This window comes from Oncorhynchus kisutch, linkage group LG17 (genome assembly GCF_002021735.2).
Source record: "Oncorhynchus kisutch isolate 150728-3 linkage group LG17, Okis_V2, whole genome shotgun sequence".
NCBI lineage: Eukaryota > Metazoa > Chordata > Actinopteri > Salmoniformes > Salmonidae > Oncorhynchus > Oncorhynchus kisutch.
In genome coordinates this window covers 86,416,469-86,422,879 of record NC_034190.2, presented here as the reverse complement: position 1 = coordinate 86,422,879, position 6,411 = coordinate 86,416,469, and positions in this window count along the sequence as shown.

The window sequence follows — 6,411 nt, the reverse complement described above, 5'->3', positions numbered from 1 at the left end:
ATACAGGTGGGTTTGGGCTACTTTACAGGTGGGTTTGGGCTACTTTACAGGTGGGCTTAGTCTACTTTACAGGTGGGTTTGGGCTACTTTACAGGTGGGTTTAGGCTTGGGCTACTATACAGGTGGGTTTGGTCTACTATACAGGTGGGTTTGGGCTACTATACAGGTGGGTTTGGGCTACTTTACAGGTGGGCTTGGGCTACTATACAGGTGGGTTTGGGCTACTTTACAAGTGGGTTTGGGTTTGGGCTACTATACAGGTGGGTTTGGGCTACTTTACAGGTGGGGTTGGGCTACTTTACAGGTGGGGTTGGGCTACTTTACAGGTGGGGTTGGGCTACTATACAGGTGGGGTTGGGCTACTTTACAGGTGGGGTTGGGCTACTATACAGGTGGGGTTGGGCTACTTTACAGGTGGGGTTGGGCTACTTTACAGGTGGGCTTGGTCTACTTTACAGGTGGGTTTAGGCTTGGGCTACTATACAGGTGGGTTTGGGCTACTTTACAGGTGGGTTTGGGCTACTTTACAGGTGGGTTTGGTCTACTTTACAGGTGGGTTTGGGCTACTTTACAGGTGGGTTTGGGCTACTTTACAGGTGGGTTTGGGCTACTTTACAGGTGGGCTTGGGCTACTTTACAGGTGGGCTTGGGCTACTTTACTGGTGGGCTTGGTCTACTTTACAGGTGGGTTTGGGCTACTTTACAGGTGGGTTTAGGCTTGGGCTACTTTACAGGTGGGTTTGGGCTACTTTACAGGTGGGCTTAGTCTACTTTACAGGTGGGTTTGGGCTACTTTACAGGTGGGTTTAGGCTTGGGCTACTTTACAGGTGGGTTTGGTCTACTTTACAGGTGGGCTTGGGCTACTTTACAGGTGGGCTTGGGCTACTTTACAGGTGGGCTTGGGCTACTTTACTGGTGGGCTTGGGCTACTTTACTGGTGGGCTTGGTCTACTTTACAGGTGGGTTTGGGCTACTTTACAGGTGGGTTTAGGCTTGGGCTACTATACAGGTGGGTTTGGGCTACTTTACAGGTGGGTTTGGGCTTGGGCTACTTTACAGGTGGGTTTGGGCTTGGGCTACTATACAGGTGGGGTTGGGCTACTATACAGGTGGGGTTGGGCTACTTTACAGGTGGGTTTAGGCTTGGGCTACTATACAGGTGGGTTTGGGCTACTTTACAGGTGGGTTTAGGCTTGGGCTACTATACAGGTGGGTTTGGGCTACTTTACAGGTGGGTTTGGGCTACTTTACAGGTGGGCTTAGTCTACTTTACAGGTGGGTTTGGGCTACTTTACAGGTGGGTTTAGGCTTGGGCTACTATACAGGTGGGTTTGGTCTACTTTACAGGTGGGTTTGGGCTACTATACAGGTGGGTTTGGGCTACTTTACAGGTGGGTTTGGGCTACTTTACAGGTGGGCTTGGGCTACTTTACAGGTGGGTTTGGGCTACTTTACAGGTGGGTTTAGGCTTGGGCTACTATACAGGTGGGTTTGGGCTACTTTACAGGTGGGTTTGGGCTACTTTACAGGTGGGTTTGGGCTACTTTACAGGTGGGCTTAGTCTACTTTACAGGTGGGTTTGGGCTACTTTACAGGTGGGTTTAGGCTTGGGCTACTATACAGGTGGGTTTGGTCTACTTTACAGGTGGGCTTGGGCTACTTTACAGGTGGGCTTGGGCTACTTTACAGGTGGGCTTGGGCTACTTTACTGGTGGGCTTGGTCTACTTTACAGGTGGGTTTGGGCTACTTTACAGGTGGGTTTAGGCTTGGGCTACTATACAGGTGGGTTTGGGCTACTTTACAGGTGGGTTTGGGCTACTTTACAGGTGGGTTTGGGCTACTTTACAGGTGGGCTTAGTCTACTTTACAGGTGGGTTTGGGCTACTTTACAGGTGGGGTTGGGCTACTTTACAGGTGGGGTTGGGCTACTTTACAGGTGGGGTTGGGCTACTTTACAGGTGGGGTTGGGCTACTATACAGGTGGGGTTGGGCTACTTTACAGGTGGGGTTGGGCTACTATACAGGTGGGGTTGGGCTACTTTACAGGTGGGCTTGGTCTACTTTACAGGTGGGTTTGGGCTACTTTACTGGTGGGCTTGGTCTACTTTACAGGTGGGTTTGGGCTACTTTACAGGTGGGTTTAGGCTTGGGCTACTTTACAGGTGGGTTTGGGCTACTTTACAGGTGGGTTTGGGCTACTTTACAGGTGGGGTTGGGCTACTTTACAGGTGGGGTTGGGCTACTTTACAGGTGGGGTTGGGCTACTATACAGGTGGGGTTGGTCTACTTTACAGGTGGGCTTGGGCTACTTTACAGGTGGGCTTGGGCTACTTTACAGGTGGGCTTGGGCTACTTTACTGGTGGGCTTGGTCTACTTTACAGGTGGGTTTGGGCTACTTTACAGGTGGGTTTAGGCTTGGGCTACTTTACAGGTGGGTTTGGGCTACTTTACAGGTGGGCTTAGTCTACTTTACAGGTGGGTTTGGGCTACTTTACAGGTGGGCTTGGGCTACTTTACAGGTGGGCTTAGTCTACTTTACAGGTGGGTTTAGGCTTGGGCTACTATACAGGTGGGTTTGGTCTACTTTACAGGTGGGCTTGGGCTACTTTACAGGTGGGCTTGGGCTACTTTACAGGTGGGCTTGGGCTACTTTACAGGTGGGCTTGGGCTACTTTACTGGTGGGCTTGGTCTACTTTACAGGTGGGTTTGGGCTACTTTACAGGTGGGTTTAGGCTTGGGCTACTTTACAGGTGGGTTTGGGCTACTTTACAGGTGGGCTTAGTTTACTTTACATGTGGGTTTGGGCTACTTTACAGGTGGGTTTAGGCTTGGGCTACTTTACAGGTGGGTTTGGTCTACTTTACAGGTGGGCTTGGGCTACTTTACAGGTGGGCTTGGGCTACTTTACAGGTGGGCTTGGGCTACTTTACTGGTGGGCTTGGGCTACTTTACTGGTGGGCTTGGTCTACTTTACAGGTGGGTTTGGGCTACTTTACAGGTGGGTTTAGGCTTGGGCTACTATACAGGTGGGTTTGGGCTACTTTACAGGTGGGTTTGGGCTACTTTACAGGTGGGTTTGGGCTACTTTACAGGTGGGTTTGGGCTTGGGCTACTTTACAGGTGGGTTTGGGCTTGGGCTACTATACAGGTGGGGTTGGGCTACTATACAGGTGGGGTTGGGCTACTTTACAGGTGGGTTTGGGCTACTTTACAGGTGGGTTTAGGCTTGGGCTACTATACAGGTGGGTTTGGGCTACTTTACAGGTGGGTTTGGGCTACTTTACAGGTGGGTTTGGGCTACTTTACAGGTGGGCTTAGTCTACTTTACAGGTGGGTTTGGGCTACTTTACAGGTGGGTTTAGGCTTGGGCTACTATACAGGTGGGTTTGGTCTACTTTACAGGTGGGCTTGGGCTACTTTACAGGTGGGCTTGGGCTACTTTACAGGTGGGCTTGGGCTACTTTACTGGTGGGCTTGGTCTACTTTACAGGTGGGTTTGGGCTACTTTACAGGTGGGTTTAGGCTTGGGCTACTATACAGGTGGGTTTGGGCTACTTTACAGGTGGGCTTAGTCTACTTTACAGGTGGGTTTGGGCTACTTTACAGGTGGGGTTGGGCTACTTTACAGGTGGGGTTGGGCTACTTTACAGGTGGGTTTGGTCTACTTTACAGGTGGGCTTGGGCTACTTTACAGGTGGGCTTGGGCTACTTTACAGGTGGGCTTGGGCTACTTTACAGGTGGGCTTGGGCTACTTTACTGGTGGGCTTGGGCTACTTTACTGGTGGGCTTGGTCTACTTTACAGGTGGGTTTGGGCTACTTTACAGGTGGGTTTAGGCTTGGGCTACTATACAGGTGGGTTTGGGCTACTTTACAGGTGGGTTTGGGCTACTTTACAGGTGGGTTTGGGCTTGGGCTACTTTACAGGTGGGTTTGGGCTTGGGCTACTATACAGGTGGGGTTGGGCTACTATACAGGTGGGGTTGGGCTACTTTACAGGTGGGTTTGGGCTACTTTACAGGTGGGTTTAGGCTTGGGCTACTATACAGGTGGGTTTGGGCTACTTTACAGGTGGGTTTGGGCTACTTTACAGGTGGGTTTGGGCTACTTTACAGGTGGGCTTAGTCTACTTTACAGGTGGGTTTGGGCTACTTTACAGGTGGGTTTAGGCTTGGGCTACTATACAGGTGGGTTTGGTCTACTTTACAGGTGGGCTTGGGCTACTTTACAGGTGGGCTTGGGCTACTTTACAGGTGGGCTTGGGCTACTTTACTGGTGGGCTTGGTCTACTTTACAGGTGGGTTTGGGCTACTTTACAGGTGGGTTTAGGCTTGGGCTACTATACAGGTGGGTTTGGGCTACTTTACAGGTGGGTTTGGGCTACTTTACAGGTGGGTTTGGGCTACTTTACAGGTGGGCTTAGTCTACTTTACAGGTGGGTTTGGGCTACTTTACAGGTGGGGTTGGGCTACTTTACAGGTGGGGTTGGGCTACTTTACAGGTGGGGTTGGGCTACTTTACAGGTGGGGTTGGGCTACTTTACAGGTGGGGTTGGGCTACTATACAGGTGGGGTTGGGCTACTATACAGGCGGGGTTGGGCTACTTTACAGGTGGGCTTGGTCTACTTTACAGGTGGGTTTGGGCTACTTTACAGGTGGGTTTAGGCTTGGGCTACTATACAGGTGGGTTTGGGCTACTTTACAGGTGGGTTTGGGCTACTTTACAGGTGGGTTTGGGCTACTTTACAGGTGGGCTTAGTCTACTTTACAGGTGGGTTTGGGCTACTTTACAGGTGGGTTTAGGCTTGGGCTACTATACAGGTGGGTTTGGTCTACTTTACAGGTGGGCTTGGGCTACTTTACAGGTGGGTTTGGGCTACTTTACTGGTGGGCTTGGTCTACTTTACAGGTGGGTTTGGGCTACTTTACAGGTGGGTTTAGGCTTGGGCTACTATACAGGTGGGTTTGGGCTACTTTACAGGTGGGTTTGGGCTACTTTACAGGTGGGTTTGGGCTACTTTACAGGTGGGTTTAGTCTACTTTACAGGTGGGTTTGGGCTACTTTACAGGTGGGTTTAGGCTTGGGCTACTTTACAGGTGGGCTTGGGCTACTTTACTGGTGGGCTTGGTCTACTTTACAGGTGGGTTTGGGCTACTTTACAGGTGGGTTTAGGCTTGGGCTACTTTACAGGTGGGTTTGGGCTACTTTACAGGTGGGTTTAGGCTTGGGCTACTTTACAGGTGGGCTTGGGCTACTTTACTGGTGGGCTTGGTCTACTTTACAGGTGGGTTTGGGCTACTTTACAGGTGGGTTTAGGCTTGGGCTACTATACAGGTGGGTTTGGGCTACTTTACAGGTGGGTTTGGGCTACTTTACAGGTGGGTTTGGGCTACTTTACAGGTGGGTTTGGGCTTGGGCTACTATACTGGTGGGTTTGGGCTTGGGCTACTATACTGGTGGGTTTGGGCTTGGGCTACTATACTGGTGGGTTTGGGCTACTATACAGGTGGGTTTGGGCTACTATACAGGTGGGTTTGGGCTACTTTACAGGTGGGCTTGGGCTACTATACAGGTGGGTTTGGGCTACTTTACAAGTGGGTTTGGGTTTGGGCTACTTTACAGGTGGGGTTGGGCTACTTTACAGGTGGGTTTGGGCTACTTTACAGGTGGGTTTGGGCTACTTTACAGGTGGGGTTGGGCTACTTTACAGGTGGGGTTGGGCTACTATACAGGTGGGGTTGGGCTACTATACAGGTGGGGTTGGGCTACTTTACAGGTGGGGTTGGGCTACTATACAGGTGGGGTTGGGCTACTTTACAGGTGGGGTTGGGCTACTTTACAGGTGGGCTTGGTCTACTTTACAGGTGGGTTTGGGCTACTTTACAGGTGGGTTTAGGCTTGGGCTACTTTACAGGTGGGTTTAGGCTTGGGCTACTATACAGGTGGGTTTGGGCTACTTTACAGGTGGGTTTGGGCTACTTTACAGGTGGGTTTGGGCTTGGGCTACTATACTGGTGGGTTTGGGCTTGGGCTACTATACTGGTGGGTTTGGGCTTGGGCTACTATACTGGTGGGTTTGGGCTACTATACAGGTGGGTTTGGGCTACTTTACAGGTGGGCTTGGGCTACTATACAGGTGGGTTTGGGCTACTTTACAAGTGGGTTTGGGTTTGGGCTACTTTACAGGTGGGGTTGGGCTACTTTACAGGTGGGTTTGGGCTACTTTACAGGTGGGTTTGGGCTACTTTACAGGTGGGGTTGGGCTACTTTACAGGTGGGGTTGGGCTACTATACAGGTGGGGTTGGGCTACTATACAGGTGGGGTTGGGCTACTTTACAGGTGGGGTTGGGCTACTATACAGGTGGGGTTGGGCTACTTTACAGGTGGGGTTGGGCTACTTTACAGG